The 25062-nt window shown below is 45.0% G+C and overlaps 2 long non-coding RNA genes across 9 annotated transcripts; both read right to left on the bottom strand.

The window, feature by feature from the left end:
* Positions 1 to 5332: 5332 nt before the first annotated feature.
* LOC124665301 lies at positions 5333 to 6493 on the bottom strand. The gene is made up of 4 exons (XR_006990534.1): positions 6458 to 6493; positions 6047 to 6334; positions 5833 to 5940; positions 5333 to 5747 (listed from the first exon to the last, which is right to left on the bottom strand). It is a non-coding gene; the product is annotated as an uncharacterized LOC124665301 (long non-coding RNA).
* A 46-nt stretch (positions 6494 to 6539) lies between these two features.
* On the bottom strand, positions 6540 to 10605 carry LOC124665300. Of its 8 annotated transcripts, none has more exons than XR_006990528.1 (10): positions 10332 to 10605; positions 9842 to 9922; positions 9179 to 9319; positions 8968 to 9002; positions 7809 to 7869; positions 7504 to 7707; positions 7337 to 7428; positions 7194 to 7260; positions 6979 to 7038; positions 6540 to 6875 (listed from the first exon to the last, which is right to left on the bottom strand). It is a non-coding gene; the product is annotated as an uncharacterized LOC124665300 (long non-coding RNA). The 8 variants fall into 8 exon arrangements; XR_006990533.1 differs by having other exon boundaries at positions 7504 to 7557; XR_006990526.1 differs by having other exon boundaries at positions 8968 to 9319.
* Between the last annotated feature and the right edge of the window lie 14457 nt (positions 10606 to 25062).

Genomic DNA, 25062 nt, shown 5'->3' with positions numbered 1-25062 from the left:
GAACTCAACAAGATGGGACGCCTTTCTTGATTGTGCTTGCTTGACGAAGTCTTGTGGATTGCTCCCTCATAATCCACCATGGGAGAGCTTCTTCTTCGGCGCATCTTCACATATCCATGATCACCATATGGATTGCTCCCCCATAATCCACTATGGGAGAGCTTCTTCTTCGGCGCATCTTCACATATCCATGATCACCATATGGATGGCAAGAGTCAAGCAAAGGATCTCTTCGAGATGGCTCATCTTGAACTTGCACTTCATTCTTCATGGCAAGCTTCAAGCTTATGATCTCTTCGAGTTGGCTCATCTTGAACTTGCACTTCATTTCATTGATGTCTTGAAGTTAACCTTGAGAGCTCACTTCATCTTCATCTTCAAGACATACTTGACACTTGATCTTCTTCATTTGCTTCTTATTGCAATCTTGAAGCCAACATTTGGTTCAAGCATTGCCTATGAACAACTCCTACAAATATAACTCAATGCAAATATTAGTCCATAGGAATTGTCATTAATTACCAAAACCACACATGGGGGCTCCATGCACTTTCATTCACTCTTTGATAATGACTAGGAAGGCCGGGGAGAGTTGGTTACTCCTCAAGGTGGTCCGGCATCATTCCAGGACATTCTTCATGAACACCATGAAATTCGAGATCTAGTTGTACACAACCAGCTGCAGGCTGATTTGATCGAGCACGTGTGGCAGCATGTAGGCAACAATGCTGCAAACAACAATGATGAAGGAAATCCCGAAGCCTAAAGCATTTGTAACGTTTTTACATTTTATTTGAATAATACTTTATCATTGATTACGTGGACAATGTACTGTGTAATAAAGTTTGAGCATTTGAACTATTTTCTATATTTTCTATAATTTATTTGACGTCTATAGTGAATTTACAAGCAAAAAACATGCCATACGGCGCCGCGACCCAATTCTGCCGCGTTGGGCGCACCTCGCGACCCAAACGGACGTGCGGACGCGGGGCTCCGTCCGCGCGTCCGCTCGGCCACCCAAATGGCCCAAAACGGACGGCCCAGCGCGTCCGTTTGGGTCGCTCGGTTGGAGATGCCCTGAGGTGATGTCCAGTGAGGATTCAGGAGAAGGGACGGACCTCAGCACCGGCGGCGGGGATGTAGGGTAGGGGATGATCCTCGATGCTGCCGGCAGGGATGTAGGGTAGGGGACGACCCTCAGTGATGTATTTACAAAATAACAATTACACTTCATGGTGGTTTTGATTATCAATTTCAAGCTTTTTGAAATAGACCAAAATCAAAGATCCATTTTGTTTCAATTAGGAGGAAACTAATGTTAGTGATTTTCTTTGGTCTAGCTAACTTTAGTATTGTATTACAATTTTAAACATCATCTTTGCTTCTATTTTTCTAAACCTTTTAAGATCTTTTTGGTAATTTTTATTGATTATATTGAAAAATGCATTATTAAAATTCTATAGGTAGGTAATCATGCATTGTGTGGCGTATGGATGTTAAACTTATGTACGTCAGGACATTTCTGAGTATGTATTTTCCTCATTATCATGATACTTATTCTATATCATACAATTATCTGAAAATTAAAGTCGTCGGTCTCATATGACAAAATTTAGGATAAAAGCTATTGTTTTAGTCGATCGTAAATGAATGATGGCCGGTAAGAAGTCAACACTTCGAAGATGATTGGGACATGGAACCTATTAAATGCCACACAGGATAAATATTCGTTAAAATGAATTGATTAAAAGATACATAAATATTTTAAAACCATGTTCATTTGTATATATTTTTCACATAATTGTATAATATATATGTAGGACAGTTTAAAACTAAGAAGCTATTTTTGGTACATATTATGAAGTAGGTAGGAAATGAAGTTTTAAGCAATATCCTAGCTATTGAACGAAACCTTATAGATCGCATGGATAGGTGGACCTTTAGAGAAGAACGATCATCAACAAGTAAATAGTACATCTAATATTGCTTAGTTGTTATTTTTAAGTTTTTGTATAATTAATCTTTACTATTAAATTGCAATGCAACTGTGGTACGTCGCGCTCACGGAAAACAACCAATGGGCCTAGAAAACAAGTCCAACAAAGAAAAAAAAAGAGAACTCGACTATGATATGTACACAATCTGAACTTCAAAAGAAGAGAGGTAAAATTGTGCAGAGTAAAATACATCTACAGTCATTGAACTTGTCTCAGATTCTCAGAACGGTCACTGTAGTTAGAAAAGTTAAAAATACGGTCACTCAATACTCTTCCCTGGGTCAGTACGGTCACCGCGCGCATTAGTCTACGTTTGACGTTGATGTGGCATACATTTGACTGGCTTGACTAGACTTTCGTGAGACACAGCACCAACTCGTGGGTTTCTCTGCAAAAGAACCAGAACGTGACGGTATTAACGCAGTTACCAGTTACGTCCCACCCTCTCCTCACGAATCGGATCGTTCAAGAGGAAATCAAGGCGGAGTCACCGGTGTGCCTGCTGCAGCGGTGATCGTCGACAGGCGATCTTGTTTCCGGAAAAAGCCTGCACATCTCTCTCGACGACGAGCGATGTGGCCTGTTCGTCGGCCGGACGGTGACCCTCCGCCTACATACGGTTAGAACTCCAACCTTTACCTCTGTTTTCATCTGCGAATTGCGGACCGATTTAGTTCGTTTGTTGAATCTTTGGGGATATTGTATGACAATGATGAAGTGAATGTGTTGCATCTCTGTTTGAATTTCGATTTGGGAGTCTGAAAGTTCAGACTTTCTGGTAGGGTTTCTCTTGGGTTTTTGTTTCAGTGTTGAGAGAGCGAAAAAATCACTATAGAATCAGTAGGAAAGATTCAGTTCTCACAAGGAAAAGTTCAGCCAAGCTAGAAGTTGGTCCGATAGAGATCCGTTATGAATGTGTATACTTGTGTGTATAAAGCAGGCCCTTCAACGAAAAGTTCAGTGCATAAAGTAGCGGATGTACCTATGCCGTGCATCGCTCTAAAAGGCCCTTAAACTATGAAGATTTAATTCTATGTCTCTGTCTATGTATTGGCTACAGGCCACCACCACTTGAGCATCTTTACTCACAACACAACACTCCACATTACCAGAAAGACATGCTATGAAACCCTGCTCATTTGATTATACCAAGAAAGAAATAGTGAAATACTATGCTCTTACACGTTCCATATAAAAAACCACAATGTCACACACCAGTCTTGCAGGATACTACAATCAATTCTAGTGAACAAGCCAATAAACATTGTCTATTTGATCATTTGTACTAGTTATATTAATCCTTGACACTACAGTGCACATTTTCCCCTTAATTTGCTACTGCAAGTACCATCGGCATAGTAGCAGTACATGAATCATAAATGGACTGGCATGCATTTTTTCTTACCATTTCTTGTTGGAGTGGCCGCTGCATCCGCTCTGTGTGTGTACCTTCTCTTTCTCCCATGAAGCTATGAGTTCCTGAAGCCTATTTACTGTTGGCGGGAACTCATGGAGCGGACTTGCTGGAGGCCGCAAAATCACGACTGGGGGTGCGCTCCTCGTGCGGCGGAGACTCCATGCAGGCTGCAAGCTCGCGATTTGGGGCGAGCCGCAGCGGCGACTCCGTTGAGACTGCAAGGTCGCGATTTGGGTCGAGCTGCGTCAGGGACTCCGCGGAGGCTGCAAATCCGCGATTTGAGGCCAGCTCCTGGTGCGGCCTCGACTCCATGGAGGCTGCAATCTCGTGGTGTGGGCTCAGCTCCCAGCGCGGCGGCGGATCCTCGTGCCGCGGCGACTCGGTCATGCCGATGCGACAACTCGATGGAGGAGGTCCTCGCGACTTGGATGAGGGCTTTCTAGGGCGGCGACCGTAATGGAGGAGGCCTGGTTTAGGCCATCGACTCACTGCCGGAGCTGGCGAGGAGTGTACGCGAGCAGCACGAGCTGGTGGAGGAGAGACAGAGGGGAATCGTGTAGCTGTGCCTGTGCTGGAATCCGAAGCCGCGCGTGTACAGAGCCACCACATTTTGGTCTTTGTGCAGAAAAACCCTTGTGTTGGTCCTTGGTCTCAAGAAGGTCTAGTAAAGCTAGTCAAACGTATGCCACATCAGCGCCAAAGGTACTTGAATGCAAGCGGTGACCGTAGTGAGCCAGGAAAGAGTATTGAGTGACCGTAAATTTCACTTTTCTGACTACAGTGATCGTTCTGAGAATGCGAGATAAGTTTAGTGACTGCAGGTGTATTTTACTCAATTGTGCACGCTAGCAAAGAGCAAATTGCATCGATTTCAGATCCTCATCAATGCAAAACGGTACATACTGCCCGTACGCCGTGAAGTGCGTTACCTGCGGGGTGCTCGGACATGACGTTCTTTACCTCTCCGGGAGAAGCAGCACGGAGCTGGCTAGGTGGCTCAGACGCCCATCGTCTTCGGGTGCAGGCGGGAGAAGATAGGCAACTTCCTGGACTGTCTCAGTTTGATAGGGCTCGCGTGTGCAAGGTCTCCGTGCCACCGTGCCCAGCTTGCTCACCCGCAGCTGCCACGTCGCAACGACCAGCTCTATGTGCTTCAGCGACAACAAGGGTCGCATCAATTTTAGCGGAGGAGGAACTCGACTATACAAACAACAATAGGAGATGTTTACAGGTCAAAAAAAAAACAATAGGAGATGTTTACTGACTTGGATCAACATGGTATTGGTACGTAACACTGCCGTCAAATACATGCGCTGGTACGTGACCGCAAAGGGTGAGCTACGGATGCTTCAGGAGTTCACCAGAGAGAGCACGTGGCAAGGAGCTATCAGAGATAGTATCATTTAGATGCGTACAAGACGAATCAACAGACTGGTCAGGTTCTCTTCTACTACCATGCTGCATATTAATGACGTCAGAGAACTGATCCTTAATGGCATTAGACTAGAATTAGCGGCATATATCGTTCAATTGGTTCTACAATGAATTTGGTCTTTATCAGTTTTGCATTGTTTTTTTACGCTCGCAACATCCTTGATTCACTGTCACAGTGAAAGGCAAAGAAAAACATTCAACATTGTCTTTGTTAAACAGGTCAGAAATAAATTATGTGCTAATTATAAGAACTATGTGGACGAGGTTGACATCTGCTATGAATTACTGCAACATGCTCTTTATCATATAGGACGATCAAAATATACATTACCATACAAAGAATATGTTTATGTGCAACGGTGAAAAAGATGGAGAAACCTTAACATGCCGTAGCAATGCACGGACACTCAGCTAATTATAATACACTAGATTTAGATGTGCGCCTTGGCGCACGATCCCGTTGAGCTCGTGACTACATTCATTATATATGAGAACAATAAAATTAATTACCAATAGGATAATACATTTCTTAGGATTTACAGTTGAAACTCCGATACTACAAACGTAGCAGCAAAGCTGATATACAAAGAAAATAGAAGGATGCTCTATGAAGAGCAATACAAGGTAGTGACATCAAAAGCAACATCTACATAAGCAACTCATGGACATTGCCGCGACATGGTCCGCAGCAGCATAAAGGAGACATGGCCATAACAAGTACTTGCACCACCAAACAGAAATACCGCTGTAAATGAGAAGATAAATTAACCATTAGTTAAAAGCCAGACAAATGAAAGAAATGTTAAAAGATGGAGATTAATGTGCCAAAGTACTTATCATTGTGGAAACAGAACTACTGGAGACGATACATCAACTGCATCGCTGAAAAATCAAATCTACATAAACATATAGGGTATTTCAGGTCAAAATGTTGTTAAGTTTACAATGAAAAATATTCCTAAGGAATTCTAGTTCAGATACCTATATCATTGCTGTCGGCAACAATTTCTTCAGAAAAGAAATGGCAGCTACTATAAAAAAAATCACTATTTCTCGTAGAGCTGAAGTTAGATATGACTGCTTAGTGCCCTATACATAGAAGAAATGCATTAACTGCTTGGCCTGCACAGCCAAGAGCAGAACACACGGCATCAAGAATTGGGATGATACCCAGCAATAAGGAGCCTAGACATACCTGCATCTTGCTTGTTGCGATAATGTTGTCAACCTATCCATATGTTAGGGGACTGCTTCGCTGAAGTAAGAATCTTGAAACCATTGTACAAATAAAATGAGCAGAACACCTCATTCCTCCGAAAAAAAAGAACAAAACGTCTCATTCCTCCCAATGTTTATGGCACATTGGCACCCTCAGCCACCAACATCATCCCCTCCTGCTGCTATCATTATAGGATGATATCAGCTTGCTATTTCTCTCACATGGACCATTATTCAGTCCAAACAGTGTCAGTAATCAATTTGTCTACAAAGGGAGAAAATAACATTAGTATAATCAATACTGCTAATATTCATGAAGAATAATGCTTATAGAGCTATGAATCTCTGAAGATCTAAGAGTAGAGTACATGTCGAGTTGTTGAGTCACCTAAGTAACTGAGTGAGAGTGATATTTCACTTTGCAGCTTGAAGTGACAACAACTCGGCTTTATTGCAGGCAATTCGCATAACTGATTGGTGCAGTTAGCTATCTCGCTTGTATTGGATTTTGTACTGAAACCCCACTGCAACAATCTGTGAGTGAACGTGCTCGAGTGGTACCTTCCCATTCTGCTGAAACACCACTGCAACATATGAGAGGTGGCAGTACACATGAACAACCAATATATAAGCCTTCAAAATTTGCAATCATCATTTTTTTCCGCTGATCAAGAGAGCAGGATGTATGTGAACCAGAAACTCCATCCCTTTGCTTCATTGAGACACAAATGAGCTCCCAAAAATAGATGACATGGTAATTCAGTCATTTGTATATCTATACACCGTACTCGTATCAGCAATCATGCCTAAGAAAGCATCACATATATTATTAATTCTGTATTGAGATTTTAGGCTACATAAAAGTCTAAATAATTAGGTATTGTATACCTTTTTTTTCAATTGGGAGACCTGGAGGCACATTGGTAGTTCTGAATAAACTATTGCATACTGAACAGCATGAGAAATAACCTGTGAAAAAGGAGACATTATACATGAATAATGGGCCTGTCCTAAATCAGGATGTATGAGCTCAAGTGACACAAAGATATAAAAGCAAAAAAAAGTCACATATTTTAGCCAAATTTCAGAAAATAAATCTATTGTGTAGAATGGATATTACAAACCTCAATATTTCTCTGTTGCCCACTCGTATTTTCATCAAACATCATGTAGGCATAAATAGAAAGGAATCTGCACAAAGATGAAAGATTAGGGGATTAAACCAAAATGTAGTGGAAGAGACAAATCCATAGGAAAAATTGCACACCTCGCTCCAACCGTATGGTTGACCCAAACAAAAGGGCAAAATGAAAACTTCTCCGCATTCAGGGTCCTCTTCTACAGGGGATCTGCAATGCACTAAATCCAGAAGGATGAGCATGAATCAAACAGGCAAAATCTGGAGAGAGAGAGAGAGAGAGATTGGGGATTTACCGACGAATCATATGATTTGTCTCTTCCATAAGGTTGGAGTTTGGTGTTCCCGACCTGATGGCAAGCAGTTTACATTCCCCTAAGCAGTCAAATAAGTAGGTTCCTGACTTTCGTACTGATAAATAATTCAGAAACACTATCTGAAATCTACTATCAGTAAGGACGCTGCTTGCCACGCGACCCGCCTTTCGCAGACTTGTAAAACTTAAACATACAATTACTACAAATTAATGGTGGGCAGTTGAATAAGTATACATAGATAATACATGGAAAGGCTGCCAGGAGAGAACTCGAACCATCCGTACCACGGTGCGACATCATTATTTGTAGCCTCCAACCACCAGGTGATGGCTAGAAAGTGAAAGGCTGCCATAAGCAAATCGAAGACAGTGAATTAAGTGATAGAATCTGACGATGGCCACCAGCTTTGACTTTGGAGGCATGTAAATCTTTGTGCAAAACGTTTTCATAATCTAGCAAATATGTTAAAAAAAAATTCAAACATACATAAGAAAGATAGGTGAATATCTAACTTAACAGAAATGTTGGAGCGAAATAACATCAATAGTCCATACAATAGGCACACTAATTTAGGCATTCGTATTTACAGATGAATTATATCCACAATGATATACCACATGTTCTTAATAGGTTCGTCACCATATAGAGGGCACGATGGAAGAAGCACCGGAAGGCTAATATGTACTCCCTCAGTTTCATAATATTAGAAAACGTTTTATATTATACAACATAGTGATGATTGACTTTACTACTGCTAATTCTGATGTGCAACTCCTTTTTCATTCAAGCCCTTTGTCATTCAAGCACCCTTAACTGGAATTTATCTTCAATTCCAATTTATATTACCTAACATGACATTAGGGCCATTTCACTTCAGCTCGGTAAAATATTATTTGCATTGCAACTGGTCAGCAGAACAGATATTTAGCCTCGACCAGTCGATCGTGTGTGAATTGTGCCTAGATGCCAACGGGAACAAAGCAGGCCAAATGGCCATCATAATCAACAGATATCGTAAGCACAAAAGAATAAAGGTCACAAGCTGCGCAAGAAAATAGCTAGGCCATGTAGTATGACAAAATTAAGTTTCAGGTGACACTAAGGTCACAAGCTGCGCAAGCAAATAGCTAGGCCATGTAGTATGACAAAATTAAGTTTCAGGTGACACTACGATAAAAGTAAGTTTGAGGCAACAGTAGCAAAGCTGGAATTATGCAAACCAAACAGACCATAAAATTAATAGGCTTAACACATGTACTATGTCACATCATCAAAAACCCAGAAGCAGTTTCTACAGTACAGTAGCAGTGGATCCGGCATAAATGCACACCACTTGCTGAACTCGGCACTTGAAAAAGAAACCACGACAAATATTGTTGCAGCTTCACCTAGAGACACATAAGCATTTGAACGAACCATGTGAGCAACAATCAATCATCTTACCTTCGACGACAGGAGCTCAGGACAATCAGAAAGACCTGGGAGGAACACAAAATAAAATTAATACTGTATCACAATTCAGCCACCGCTAGTAGTAGGATATGTAGATTGTAGAGTATAATGTTTGATTCAAACAATGAAAAAACTGTTCATGCATCATTTGAATAGTGAAAATTAAAGAGACACAAACATAACATGCTATAAGAGAGAGAACCGCTTGACATCTTTGGGGAGCAAGAAGTCCAGCAATCATAGATGTAAGCATAATAAGTCAGAGAGAAGCTGAGCACATCCTCTTGCTTTGTACTCCTATATTTCTTGAACATCATCTTTGTAGTTCCAGAATTTGAATTGTCTGGAAGACCAGAAGCAATATTACAGTTAGTCATGTCAAAGTATAGCTGGGCAACCATAGGAAAAGTAATAGTTAATAGGATTAATGGGATTTTTTCATAAATAAATAAGAAGAGCTCTGTTCGACAGTAGCAAAGCTGGGAAAAGGTTCAGCAACAAGGCAAACTCACTCCACAATGACCATGTCTTAGTTGAGTTTTTTTGGGAGAAAAATATGCATATGCCCTGTTAAAATTTGCAATCTTTTAGCAGAGAAGCTTTAGAAAATTATTGTGCATCATGAAGTGGTTTCAGATATTCTATTACAAGAGCCAAGTATACCTAAAGATCTATTTTATCTATATAGTAGATTAGACGAGCTCAAACACAAATGTTCAGTTTTGTACTTATCTAGGTACTGTTGAGAATGAAGCTTAAAATAGTATCTAATGAGGAGGTAGAAGTAGTGGTATTGGAAAATTTAACTTATGTGTATTAGTTACCCATCTGCGGCAATTCTACCAGCATGAAGGGTAAGACATACCTTCCTTTCTACCAGCATGAGGTTTGCACAAGCTTGCCACATTCCGCCACGAGTGTCCCATATTGTATAAACACACGGAGCCTGAAAATGGCCAGCATTAGCGAACATAACGATTCCCATGAGATCGATACGTGGGTAGCAAACAGAAAGGATAACAGGTAAACGCATAAGAGGCCATTGAAGTAAATCCCGATGATAAATCAAGAACCCAAGAAACAAAAAGTCAAGGCAATAAATTGGGATTGAGACCCTGACCATGTAGATTTCTTATCTGCAGTTATGAACAAAATGCCAAAATGGTGCACTAAACCATAACTTATTCTAGATCACAAACCAAGAAAAAACATCATGGAAGTTTTGTGCGTATGTATAGAAAAACTACATCTATATATGCCAGTAGTATAACATCACATATTTTTTACCGGAACCAAAAGTAGCAAACTTCTCTTTCTCCATAAAAATAAAGTTGATTAGGAAGAAGAATTCATACCTACACGAGAGCATGTAGTGCTGCAAGTCCAGTGCACACAAGCTCATATTTACCGTCTTCCTGCTTTCCCATCTCCGAGTTCGAGCATGGATGCGCTCCTCCTCTCCCTCTTGTTGGGTGCTCGACATGAAGAGCACGGTCCAAGAAGTGGTCAGGGAACAACATCCAAAATCACATCTTGCAGCTTATATCATGTAATTCGTCGAGACCTTGCTAGACGATCGGTAGTGGCTAAGAGGGAGAGCGTGAACGGCAGGCAATCCTGGCACCATCTCCAAGGTGGGCCTGAGACTGCAAGAAGAACACGAATAAATTGACTTTTTGGATATAAAGAAACGGTTCATATGAGGAGATAGAACACAAATTTTAAAGCTATTTAGTGATGTAAATCAGAGGTCTAGATAAACAAAAATATTAAAGGTACAAATGTACCGATGCAATTTGCAACTATTTCCCAACTGATATCAATTTTTCATCAATTTTGCTCAAAGCAAACATATGACATAGATTAGTCTCCACTTCCAATATTTTTTGTGCAACACATTTTAGGCATAAATAACAGAATCTCCACAAATAATAAGGAAAGGACAGAGAAAGATCAATTTGGATACGCAACGCACCAAACGAATGGGGACGAGGCTAATTGTGTGCAGCTAGCTGCAGTTTTGCTGACTAAATCAGACTAGCTCTACCTTCATACTGGTGTTATCACCAGAATTTGACCGGATCAGAGATGGGCCGCGATTGAAGATGGACTTGAAGAATATACATGGAAGAAATACATGAATCGGCCTTGCATATCAAGTTTGGGCTAATTGCCCGTGTATCTGTAACATAGTAGATCGCATCTTAGTTTAGAAGTTAGAGTTTTACCCGTGCACGGTTCGGTGCACGTCTGAATTAGAAAGTCCCCTGGACTATAAATATGTATCTAGGGTTTGTGGAATAAACAACAACCAACGTTCAACACAAATCAATCTCGGCGCATCGCCAACTCCTTCGTCTCGAGGGTTTCTCCTGGTAAGCACCATGCTGCCTAGATCGCATCTTGCGATCTAGGCAGCACAAGCTTATTACGTTGTTCATGCGTTGCTCGTGCTGAAGCCTTTTTGATGGCGAGCAACATAGTTATCTTAGATGTATTAGGGTTAGCATTGTTCTTCGTATCATATGCTGTCGTAGTGCAACCCTTATACATCTAGCCGCCCTACACCTATCTTAGGTGTAGGGGCGGCACCCCGCTTGATCATCGTTTAGTAGATCCGATCCGTTACGGTTGCTCCTTGTTCTTCAAGGATTAGTTTAATATCTGCAATAGTTAGGCCTTACAAAGGGTTGGAGGATCCGAGCGGCGTGTAGGGTGTAGTTTGCTAGCCCTAGACAGGATGTTCCGGGGATCAACCTCGTGTTGGTTTTTAGGCCCTGTCTAGGATCGGCTCACGATCACCGTACGCGAGCGCGAGGCCCAATCGTGAGTAGGATGATCCGATTATGCGGTGAAAACCCTAAATCGTCGTAGATCGTTTTAGCTTTATCTTGATCAAGCAGGACCACCATATATTCGTACACCTTGTACGAATCATGGGTGGATCGGCCCACAGGATAACCTGAGAGCCGATCGAGGCTCGTATTTAACGTTTACGTGTATGCCCTGCAGGAAATTAAGCGAGGCATCATCCAACACCTTCCTGACCAGGTATAGGTCAGGTGGCACGCCCTTGCATCAGCATCGGACGTGTGCGCGAAGGCTTTGCGGGCCGTCGCTCGGAGGGACCGGGGCCGGCCGCAGCCACGAGTTGTTCCCGGCTCTACGGTGTTGCCCGTCGCTGCCCGCCGGTGGGTTTCTGACCGCAACACATTCTGGCACGCCCGGTGGGACGATCTTCGACATCCACCGCATCACCATCTACATCTGAGATGGCGGAAGGCACTCCGGTCAAGTACGAGGATCTGGCTGACGAGCTCAAGAAGAAGCATGACGAGATCAAGGCAGTCCTCGAAGCCGACCTCATCGGCTCTTTCCACAGAACCCGCTCCCATGGCATCAGGTGGAAGGGGTTCTCACCGGAAGGCGCGCTCGATGGAGTGGACCTGTCCGCCCCGTCAGAAGAACGCACCAGGTCGCTGCGTCAGGAGATCAACTTCATGGTGGCTCATTCGCTGCACCGCCATTCTGAGAGCCTGGTGAACACTTTGGAGCGTGTCGCTCTTCGCGTGATCCAGGAAATCATGAGCCATCAGTACTCTCCGACAGGACCAGCTCTGGGGACGTACCAAGGAGAGATGCCACTCCAGTCCCGTCCGCCGCTGCCGTTCGCATTGGCAGCACCAGAAGTGCCGAACTCATCGGCATCCGCCGTTAACATGGTGAAGCTCACTCACCCTGGAGGGTGCCAGCCAAGATTCTCGTTCGACATCAACATGATAGGGCTCGGGTACCACCCTGGTGAGGACAGAGACGAGGGCAGCTGCTCTCACAACGAAGACAAGGAGGAAGCTGTTCCACGCGATCGGCCCCGACACCTCCAAAAAATCTTGGTTACAATCAAGATGAAGGCCGATTCCAGCGACCGGCCCGCATTATCCGTGCCACACGCTCTCCCTGTGTTGGGTGTCGACCTCGCAGGGGACGGGAAGCTGGGATATGGGTTTACATCGGCTGATGAGCTAGAAGAAGTCGACATCGGTCCTGGGGATAAGCCGCGACCAACTTTTATCAGCAAGAGGTTAGATCCACATCTCAGAGGTCAGATGATAGCTCTGCTAAAAGAATACCCAGATTGCTTTGCATGGGATTACACAGAGATGCCTAGGTTGGATAGGAGCATCATTGAACATCGGCTTCCCCTTAAGAAAGGGTTTCGGCCGTTTCAACAACGAGTACGTCAGATGAAGGCCGAAATTCTGGAGGAGGTCAAGAAAGAGATCAAGAAGATGTTGGCCGCCGGGTTCATCGAGGCCATGCGGGTATGCTTGAATGGATCTCCTGTATCGTTCTCGTAGAAAAGAAGGACGACCGATGGCGTGTGGCCATCGATTTCCGAGACCTCAACAGAGCTACTCCAAAGGATGAATATCCGATGCCTGTGGCAGAAACGTTGATCAATGCAGCTGCTGGCCATAAGGTGTTGAGCTTCATGGATGGCAACGCCGGCTATAACCAAATTTTTATGGCCCCAGAAGATATACACAAGACCGCATTCAGAGTGCCAGGAGCAGTGAGGCTTGTTTGAATATGTAGTCATGACCTTCGGGTTGAAGAATGCTTGGTGCAACGTACCAAAGGGCCATGAATTATATATTTCACGATCTGATCGGCAAGTTGGTGGAAATCTACATCGATGACGTGGTAGTCAAGTCTGTCTCCATGGAGGGACACTTAGATGATTTGCGACGCATCCTAGACCGAACTCGGAAGTTCGGACTAAGAATGAATCCGAAGAAGTGTGCCTTTGGTGTGACGGCCGGTCAGTTCCTAGGTTTTCTGGTTCATGAACGGGGAATTGAGATTGGCCCGAAAAGTCGGGAGGCGATGCGTACCATGCAGCCACCCACCACGAAGAAAGAGCTCCAACGCCTTATCGGCAAGATCAACTTCGTCCGCCGATTCATCTCTAACCTGTCAGGGCGAATCGAGCCGTTCATGGCGCTGGTGAAGATTAAATCTGATGACGAGTTTCACTGGGGGGCAGAACAGCAGCAGGCGTTTGATGAAATTAAGCGGTATCTAACAACACCGCCTGTGCTGGTTCCGCCCCAACAAGCCAGGCCGTTCTATATCTACTTGTCAGTAGCCGACACGTCTATCGCTTCGGTAGTGGTGCAACTCTATGAGGGTGTTGAAAGGGTCGTCTTCTACCTCAGCAGAAGGATGTTGGACGCGGAGACACGGTATCCTGAAGTCGAGAAGCTTTGCCTCTGCTCGTTCTTCACCTGCACCAAGCTTCATCACATCCTTTTGACGGCAGAGATCATCGTCATCTGCAAGTCGGACGTTGTCAAGCACATGCTGTCGGCCCCTGTTTTGAAAGGCCGGCTTGGTAAGTGGATGTTCGCATTGACGGAGTTCGATCTTCGGTATCAGCCTGCGAAAGCAGTCAAGGGACAAGCGTTGGCCGATCTTATAGCTGAACGAATTAATACTAATATAGCGGCACTATCCGTACGTGCGTGGGCTATGTTCTTCGATGGATCGGCTTGTGACGATGGTTGTGGCATCGGCATTCTGCTCGTGTCGCCTCGGGGGGCAACATATTCTTTCGCTATCGAGCTATCTACCCCTTGCACCAACAACGTTGCCGAGTATGAGGCGAGTGCGCAAGGGAATGGAGTTGCTTTTGGAAGCCGGGGCGGAACGAGTGGAGCTTTTTGGAGACTCGAAGTTGGTGATCTCTCAACTCACGGACGAATACAAGTGCGAGAGTGAGTCACTTTTTCCATACTTGGGTGGAGTGTCGTGAGCTGATGACACATTTTCGGTACATCAATTTCAATTGGGTCCCAAGGTCTCGGAATACCGACGCCAATGATCTCGCACGGATGGCGTCGGGATACAAGGACACACCCGACGGGTCGGAAGTTCGAGGTGCAGTTCCTGGAACAGGATGATTGGAGAACCGATATCTTCAATTATTTGAAGGATTCGGCTCGGGGGCACCCAAAAGGATAAGATACAAGGCTATGAAATATGTCCTCATAGGAGATGACATGTTCTACAGGACGTTGGAAGGGCTACTACTCAAATGCCTAGGACCAATTGAGTCTAATCGGCTCTTACATGAGGTGCATGAAGGCGCCTGTGGAACTCACCAATCGGCTCATAAGATGAAGTGGTTAATTAGGCGATCAGGGTTTTATTGGCCTACCATGCTGGAAGACTGCTTCAACTACTACAAGGGATGCCAAGCGTGTCAGATGTTCGGGAAGATCCGAGATGGTACCCGCATCAGCGATGAATCCTATCATCAAACCTTGGCCATTTCGAGGTTGGGGCATGGATATGATCGGCAAGATACATCCTCCGTCAAGCAAGAACCACGAGTGGATTCTGGCCATTACAGATTATTTCACCAAATGGGTGGAGGCCGTTCCCATGAAGAAAGTAAAATCGGAAGATGTTATCCAGTTTGTCAAAGAACATGTCATTCATAGGTTCAGGATTCCCCAAACCATCACGACCGATGGAGGTTCGGTCTTTGTCTCTAAAGAATTCGAAAGTTCTGCGATGACATGGGGATTAAGCTAATCCGATCATCTCCATATTACGCCCAAGCCAACGGGCAAGCCGAAGCATCCAATCAAAGCCTCGATCAAGCTGATTAAAAGGAAGATTGAGGAGAACCCCGAGGTGTGGCATGAGACGTTGTCAGAAGCTTTGTGGGCCTATCGCATGTCATGCCATGGAGCTATAAAGACTTCGCCGTACCAGCTTGTCTATGGACAGGAGGCCGTATTACCGTGGGAAATTACGGCCGGATCGAGACGCGTCACGTTTCAGAATGACCTGACGCCTGAAGAATATGCAACTCTGATGAGTGACACTGTTGATGATGCAACGGAACTTAGACTTTGGTCGCTAGAGAAGATTAAAGAAAACAAAGCCAGGGTAGCTCGGGCATACAATAAAAAGGTGAGGCCAAAGGAGTTTCAGGTTGGTGATCTAGTATGGGAAGCCGTGTTGCCACTAGGAACCAGGGATAAAGCATACGGCAAATGGTCTCCTAATTGGCACGGTCCTTACAAAGTCATCCGAGTTACGAAGGGCAATGCCTACATGCTTGAACAGTTGGATGGTGTGAAGTTCCCAGTGGCCGTCAACGGCCAACATCTCAAGAAGTATTTCCCAAGCATGTGGGAGGATGGGCAGTGAGATATGGAGGCCGATTTTTAGATCGGCCAGTAAAAAAAAAAATCCCGATGCATGGCCATCGACTCTAGCGGAGCAAGCTCAATTCAGATCATAATATTTGGGATAAATCTCCTAGTGGTTTGTTGAGAGTTCAATCTGCACGTTTATGATGGTTTGCACGGGGCTAGACCTGCTGGACCGTGTGGATAGGCAACGGTTTTGCCTCGAATTGCTTTTGTAGTGCAAGCCGATGCCTTGTCATCGGCTCTTTGTACAACGATTTCGTTCGACGATCGGCAAAGTTGACAAGAAAGCAAGACTCACTGGGGAATATTCTCTTCACTAATAGTGGGGATTTCTTACAAGGAAAGAGCCGATTGCTCGGGGAAGAAAGAGCAAAAGCCGACTACTACTACTAATCCCTAATCTAAGGGCCGTTGCTGCCCTCGTCTTCCTCATCGTCGTCATCCTCCGCCTCTTCCTCGAAGGAGATGAAGTTGTCCCAGGTGGAGCGGTCGTCCTTGCTCTCCGCCTCTTCCTCCCCGTCGACGAGGAATCGAAGGTCGACCTCTCCGTCAGTCAAGGATTTGTCGTCCTCAGACCGGATGGAGGAATCGTGTTCCTCCTTGTCCCACACCGTTGGGGCGAGGATGTCGTGCGCCGCCAACGAGCCCCACTCTAGCGTCGGCTCACGGAAGGGAGATGATACATAGGAGAGGTTTGAGGAGGCAGAAGAGGAGGAGGAGGAAGAAGGCATGGCTACGAAGGAATGGGGGTTTTGCCGATGGCTAGTACGGAGCAGGAGGGTGAAGGGGCGAATTGCTCAACACGGTTAAATAATGGGTATTGGAGAGAGTTAATGCTATAACAGTTTGCGAGGGAATGGTGCCAAAGAATTGTCGAATCATGCATAGATGGCAAGGCATCATGATGAGGGATTCTGCGGCGGTTTCTGCTCTGCCACGACATGACCCGACGAAAGAAAAGCGTAATGATTTTGGAAATGTCATTTCCAAAACCAGGGGGCATGTGTTATCACCAGAATTTGACCGGATCAGAGATGGGCCGCGATTGAAGATGGACTTGAAGAATATACATGGAAGAAATACATGAATCGGCCTTGCATACCAAGTTTGGGCTAATTGCCCGTGTATCTGTAACATAGTAGATCGCATCTTAGTTTAGAAGTTAGAGTTTTACCCGTGCACGGTTCGGTGCACGTCCGAATTAGAAAGTCCCTGGACTATAAATATGTATCTAGGGTTTGTGGAATAAACAACAACCAACGTTCAACACAAATCAATCTCGGCGCATCGCCAACTCCTTCGTCTCGAGGGTTTCTCCTGGTAAGCACCATGCTGCCTAGATCGCATCTTGCGATCTAGGCAGCACAAGCTTATTACGTTGTTCATGCGTTGCTCGTGCTGAAGCCTTTTTGATGGCGAGAAACGTAGTTATCTTAGATGTATTAGGGTTAGCATTGTTCTTCGTATCATATGCTGTCGTAGTGCAACCCTTATACATCTAGCCGCCCTTACACCTATCTTAGGTGTAGGGCGGCACCGCTTGATCATCGTTTAGTAGATCCGATCCGTTACGGTTGCTCCTTGTTCTTCAAGGATTAGTTTAATATCTCGCAATAGTTAGGCCTTACAAAGGGTTGGAGGATCCAGCGGCGTGTAGGGTGTAGTTTGCTAGCCCTAGACAGGATGTTCGGGGATCAACCTCGTGTTGGTTTTTAGACCCTGTCTAGGATCGGCTCACGATCACCGTACGCGAGCGCGAGGCCCAATCGTGAGTAGGATGATCCGATTATGCGGTGAAAACCCTAAATCGTCGTAGATCGTTTTAGCTTTATCTTGATCAAGCAGGACCACCATATATTCGTACACCTTGTACGAATCATGGGTGGATCGGCTCTTTGAGCCGATCCACAGGATAACCTGAGAGCCGATCGAGGCTCGTATTTAACGTTTACGTGTATGCCCTGCAGGAAATTAAGCGAGGCATCATCCAACACCTTCCTGACCAGGTATAGGTCAGGTGGCACGCCCTTGCATCAGCATCGGACGTGTGCGCAGAAGGCTTTGCGGGCCGTCGCTCAGAGGGACCAGGGCCAGCCGCAGCCCTGAGTTGTTCCCGGCTCTACGGTGTTGCCCGTCGCTGCCCGCCGGTGGGTTTCTGACCGCAACAACTGGAACTTGCACATCCAGGCCACGGACGGGAAACAAATGATTCACTGGATGGTTGCAACATACAAATTCCAACACATCAGAAGAGGGGGAAAATGACCTTTTATTGTGCATCGTCATGGTCCGGGTCGGGCATGCCTAGGTCGCTCCCCTTCGCATCATCGGCTGCAAATCCAGATGCGAGCTTGAAGTGGAGGAGGTCGCCTGCTGCTTGTGCGGCCTACCGCTGCCCACGGCTGGGGCATCCTGTAGTAATCGCGTGCTGCCCCAGGTCCGGCCAGCCGCCGCTCTTCCGCATCCACGTCTCCGGCGGCGGGGGCGTTGGAGTTGTGCCGAGGGCTTCTTGCGCATCCTGGTGCGCCCGCTCTAGGGGATGATGGAGGGGACGGCGACGCAGTTGGCGCGCGCAAGGGCCGGCGTCATCGGTCTCCGAGGGAGAGGGAGGAGAAGGAGGGAGGCGGCGGGCGGCGCGGCGCGGGTGGAGGGCGCAGGTGGTGTTGCGGGAGGAGAAGAGGAGAGACGATAGGGTTTCTGGCGAGTGGAGATTTCCTTTTCCCCTTCGTTCAGGATTTCTTTTTTCTCCACGGGCTGACCCAATCAGAAGGCAACAGGTGGCCCAGTGGATGTGGGCGGACGCGAGCGAGCGCCCAGCGCTTTCTCGACACATGCCCTATCGTGGATAGGCCAGGAGTGCTCCATGAGGGTGCAACCTTTATACCTTTAGATACATTTAAATCAAAGGCATCGATCTCTCATTGTTTGGTGCTTCACATTGCAGCCTGACACAAAGGCCGGCCCAAGCACCGTGGCGCCAAGCGTCAAGACATTGGCCCTGAGAGGGCTGCTCCGGTGCTCCCCCCTAAGTGAAGTTGAGGGTTCATATTGAGTTTTTTTTAAAGCGTTGGGCCCGCCCGAACCCATATCCAGCCCGTGTATACCCATATGTATGGATACGGTATATGTACGTCATGTTTGAAAAAAAAAGAGGAGATCACGTGAGCAGTTAAGATCTAATCCGTCTAAAACTCACCGATCATCGTGCATGTGCCTTCTGTTGCCGCGATCGTCGTGAGGAGATGTTGTACTCCCTCGTCGGAAACCCTAGCGTGAGCTCGAGCTGGTGGGGGTAGGGTTGATCTTCCTCTCGGGAGGGATCTTTCGCCGCCGCGCCAGCCATCTCCACCGTCGTGCACTTGCCCTTTTGTTGCCGCGATCGCCGTGAGCATTTTACTCCTCCTTGGAACCCTAGCGCGAGCCCGAGGCATCAACCGACCTGGTGGGGGTAGGGTTCCTCTTCCTCCCGGGTGGGATCTGCCGCCGGCGCACCGGCTGTCTCCGCCATCGCCGTTGATCGCTCCAACCAGATAAGTCTCGGCGCGGCTAGGGTTAGGGCGGGCTCCTCTTGCCCTTGAGCGTGGCCTAGATTCTTGCTCCTCGGACACACCGATCGACGCCTGCGGTGGAGGTAGGTTTACTCCTCTGCCGCATCGAGTGGTAGGTACGTACATGATCACTCACCTTGTGTTGGATCATTTTAACTTCTGATAGAATTTCATGCAGATGTACTGAATTTGTGATTTTTGTTGTAGCTAGAAAATGGATGAGACGAGGTGTTTGTGAGGTAGAGAAGGTTCCCGGAATTGGAGTTCATGGAGATGAGTCAGATAATTCTAGAACGGGGCTTGGTGATTAATCTTTGTCAGCGAGTGAGAATATTTTTGTTGGTTGAAGGTCAGATAATTCCATGAGTTCAAAGCATGGGAGGGAAGCAACACTACAAGAAGAACCCCCTAAAGCAATACATACTTAGCAACGGTGTAAATATTCATTGCAAAAAATTATCATAGATACGGATATATGTGTTGCAATCTAATTTGTTGTCATATACCGATTGCAACCGAAAAAGGACCCTTATCTATTATAATTCTGTTATCCATATACAGATTGTAGCGGAAATAACCTTTACAAGCCCAGCCCAGTAAGGGAATCTCCAACGCGGCGATCCATCCCGCGCCCGCGCGTCTGGATGGGTCCAACCGGACAAATCCACGGCCCAATGCGGCCACGCATCGCAAATGCGGATGACCGCGGGTGTCTGGGACGACCCAAACCTGGCCCAAATCCGGGCCAGGTTTGCGTGGTCGTGGATGGCACGCGGCGTCCTCGCGTGTCCGCCTGGTCCGCGTGGCTGGCTGAAAGATCGAGATGTCGCCTAGAGGGGAGGTGAATAGGCAATTACAAATTCTTGCGGATTTGTCTTGTAAGAATGCGGAATTAAACTAATGTTTAGTTTACAAGCACAAACCCTAAATATGCTTAGCTCAACTAAGTGTAACAATAGCAACTAGAGCTAAGCAAGATAGGCACAAGATATATGTAGCACAAGTGATAGCAAGATATATGTACTTCAAGCACGATGGCTATCACAAGGAAAGAGAGCTCGGGTATAGAAATAACCGAGGCACGCAGAGACGAGGATGTATTTCCGTGTTCTCTTCCTTTGCAAGAAGGTACGTCACGTTTGGAGGAGTGGAGGTCCCACGAAGGATTCCCCGCGTCACGAAGGCTCACCCTATTCTCCGAACCACACCCACGAAGGATAATGGCCCTTTCCTTATGGTTAGCTTTTCCTCCACTCCGGAGATGGCAAGCTCCACAACCACTTCACAAGCTCCACGAAGGAGAAGCCCGGGCCTCTTCACAATCTTCTTGAAGAGATCACCGGAGCACCAACCGCCAAGCCAACTAGGAGGTCTCCCTCCAAGAGTAACAAGCTCACGGTCTCTCACTCAAACTAATCGTGGTGGAGAGCTCAACACTATGCAATGATGCAAAGCAAGAACACTAGAGGTGTTCAAGTCCTTCGCACTCAAATCTCACCCAAGCAACAAATTCTATGTAACATCCCAAATTTTCAAACAAAGAAGAAATTAAATTTCCATTTTTCCAAAAATGAGAACCAACAAAAACTTTTCTGAATAAGGTGTTATGCATAATACTTGTGCCTGATAATTGTGTTATTACCATGATGCTTATGTGAACTACTTTGAAATATTCCCAAAACCCTAAACCTCATCTCTCTTGTCACCATCCCATATAAAATAAATAAATAAAATTGAAATTAAATAAGAAAAGGGCCTATGTGCCTATGGCTATTTTTGGTAAAACTTTTACCTAGGCTTTTCTACCTTGTTTGGAGGTTTTGAAAACATCAACAAACCTAACCTAGCACTTATCAACCAAATCAAGTGAGAAACAAAAATAAAATAAACATATGCATAGAGTCATATGTGGCACATAGCCATATTACCAAAACTTGACCTAAGCACCTCTACGTTTCCCAAATGGTTTGAAACCAACACTAAACCTCATCTAACCCTAAATGAACCCTACACCATGCCCTTTGATCCAATAAAAAGAAAAGGAAATAAAAATAGAAATACACATATGAGCCTAAGACTATATTTGAAAGCTAGGTTTGGGACATGATCTACCTTTGATAGATGGTTTGAAAATATTAAGAAACCCTACCTAGTACTCAACAAATCAAATCCAAGGTGAAAACAAAATAAATTAAAGGGAAAATAAAAACGCCATAGAGGCATATGAGAGTAAAGAGCCAATTTGTGAAATTAAGAATCTTGACCCTAAGACTTGTTGTGAATGGTTGGATCACTCCTCTATACCATTTCAACAATCAACAATAGCAATTGAGTCAAGAGAAATCAAATCAAATCAAAGAAAAATCAAAAACCATGTGGCATGTGATAATGGTCACTTATGCCATTTTTAACAACATACCCACTTTGAGCCCTTTTATTAAGAGATTCCTAAACCAAACCTTAACAACTCTTTGCACCTCATCCAAGACCTCATCAAGATGAGCAACTTTGATGTTGACCACTTTGACCAGATCTTTGACCATTGCTCAAATTAGTCAAGCCAAGATGCTATGTTGAAACAGATTCTAGATTCCCTCAAAATTTAGAATTTTCACAAATCCTTTCCAAATCTCAAACCAATGCCACACATTGCTGCACAACATCTTTTAGAACCCATCCATCACAAAAATTGGTCAAAAGTCATCACACATGAGACCTTAGCAAATAATCAAAGTAATGCCATAGAGGTACAACCACTATTTCAACCACCCTCCATCACCTCACTTCTCTCTCCCTTGTGCTCATCCACAATACCTGGTGCCCAAAACTATCTAGCATGACCTCACCTAGTGTGCATGGTCACCTCACATCACCACCATGCCCAAAATCTTGTCATATGTCACATACACTTTGACAATTATTAGTTGTGCAAGCCCTAGACCTCTCCAAACTTGCTCACCTTGTCAAATCACCTGGACTCACCCCACTTGACCAAGCCATGGACCCAGAGACCAAAATATTGCACAAGAAATCACAAATCTTGACCATGTCGGCCCACTCCCTCTCCCGCTGCGCAGCCCATCTAGTTTCCCGCTAGGCCTTTTAATTCAAATTTGAATCTGCTGATTTAATTCAAATTGCAAACTGATGCCTTTTTGAAAATGAAATAGGGACAAATATACTTGTCCAAATTTCACAAATTCTATATTGTTGGAAAACTAAGAAAATTATCTACACAACTACACTGGTCTCAACCCTAGAATTGGTGTAGAATTAAAGTGACAAAATAAACAAGGCAAGACCTTTTGTAACTTCAAACAATTATTAAAAATTAACTAAAAATGCTTTTGAGTTGATTCCAACTCTCAAAAATCATATTTCACATTTTCTATCAGAATACATAAAAATATGACATAGTTGTTTGTATGATCATGGCCTAGTCTAAAAATTGGCTCTATGGCTATTTCTAGTCCATTTTAAATGGTGCCAAATTAATTATTAAATAGTATGGGAGTGTTTCTCTCATTTAAATCTTGTCTCAAATAACTCCAAATGAGATAGAGACCATGGTCTATTAAATCTTATGTGGGATTGTTGATGATATTAAATCATTACCATGTTGGTATTAAATTGCATGAGGTGCTCCACCTCATTTAAATCATTTTCTTAAAATGATGAGTATGAAGAGGTTGACCTTGGTCAACCTAGGTCATATATTATTCATGGAAGAAATTAAATCTTAACCAGATAATGAGAGAAAATTATTTCTCTAAGGAATTAAAAAACACCTTAATTAGTATTTATAATGAGAGGAAATTATTTTTCTTAAAGAAGAAAACAAAGTCAACTAAACCTAATAGTAATGTTGTAATGCTAGCCTAGATTGTGTGACTCATGTGTGTGCTTAGTCTGGTAGTTAAGTTTGGTGTGATGATTGTATACCTCGTATTCGATTTTAGACGCTAGTAACGAGGAGTATCAAGAGGAGGAGGAGGTCTACTTACAAGGAGAAGAAGATCACTTTGACCAATTCCCCAACCAAGGCAAGCTAATATTCTTGCAAAGTGTTTACCCAGTTTTCGTGCAAAAATTAATGACAACAAGTAAATGTACCTCATTAATATTTCCCAGTTTTTAATGGTAATCTCATTTCGTTGCATATAAATTAACAATTACACTACATATACCTCATTGATATTTTCCGAACGGGACCTCACAAATATCTCTCTCATAATCATTATCACTGTCCATCTACATATTCAATGATAACATGACAATGTTAAAACATTTACTGTTCTGCATTTGCTTTCCATGAAAAAAGTTGAATATATCAAAGACACTTGCATTAATATTTGCTTCCCTCCCATGCTCTGAGCTCATGGAATTATCTGACCTTGAACCAACAAAAATATTCTCACATGCTGACAAAGATTCATCACCAAGCCCCATTCTAGAATTATCTGACTCATCTCCATGAACTCCAATTCCAGGAACCTTCTCTACCTCACAAACACCAGACCTCGTCTCATCCATTTCCTAGCTACAACAAAAATCACAAATTCAGTACATCCGCATGAAATTCTATCAGAAGTTAAAATGATCCAACACAAGGTGAGTGATCATGTACGTACCTACCACTCGATGCGCCGAAGGAGTAAACCTACCCCCACCACAGGGGTCGATCGATGTGTCCGCGGAGGAAGAAGCTAGGCCACGCTCAAGGGCAAGAGGAGCCGGCCCTAACCCTTGCCTCGCCGAGACTTATCTGGTTGGAGCGATCAACGGCGACGGCGGAGACGGCCGGCGCGCCGGCGGCAGATCCCACCAGGGAGGAAGAGGAACCCTACCCCCACCAGGTCGGTTGATGCGTCGTGCTCGCGCTAGGGTTCCAAGGAGGAGTAAAATGCTCACGGCAATCGCGGCAACAGAAGGGCACGTGCACGACGGCGGAGACGGCCGACGCGCCGGCGGCAGATCCCTCCCGAGAGGAAGATCAACCCTACCCCCACCAGCTCGTGCTCGCGCTAGGGTTTCCGACGGGGGAGTACAACGTCTCCTCACGATGATCGCGGCAACAGAAGGCACATGCACGACGATCGGCGAGTTTTAGGCGGATTAGATCTTAACTGCTCACGTGATCTCCTTTGTTTTCAAACGTGACGTACATATACCGTATCCATGCGTACGGGTATACACGGGATGGATATTGGTTCGGGCGGGCCCAACGCTTAAAAAAAACTCAATATGACCCCTCAACTTCACTTGGGGGAGCACCGGTGCAGCCCTCCGGCCCTGAAGGGTGAACTTTG

Source organism: Lolium rigidum, chromosome 6 (assembly GCF_022539505.1).
Source record: "Lolium rigidum isolate FL_2022 chromosome 6, APGP_CSIRO_Lrig_0.1, whole genome shotgun sequence".
In the NCBI taxonomy this organism is placed as follows: domain Eukaryota; kingdom Viridiplantae; phylum Streptophyta; class Magnoliopsida; order Poales; family Poaceae; genus Lolium; species Lolium rigidum.
The sequence above is the reverse complement of the archived record's forward strand: the minus strand, read 5'-3'. Positions and strand labels throughout refer to the sequence as shown.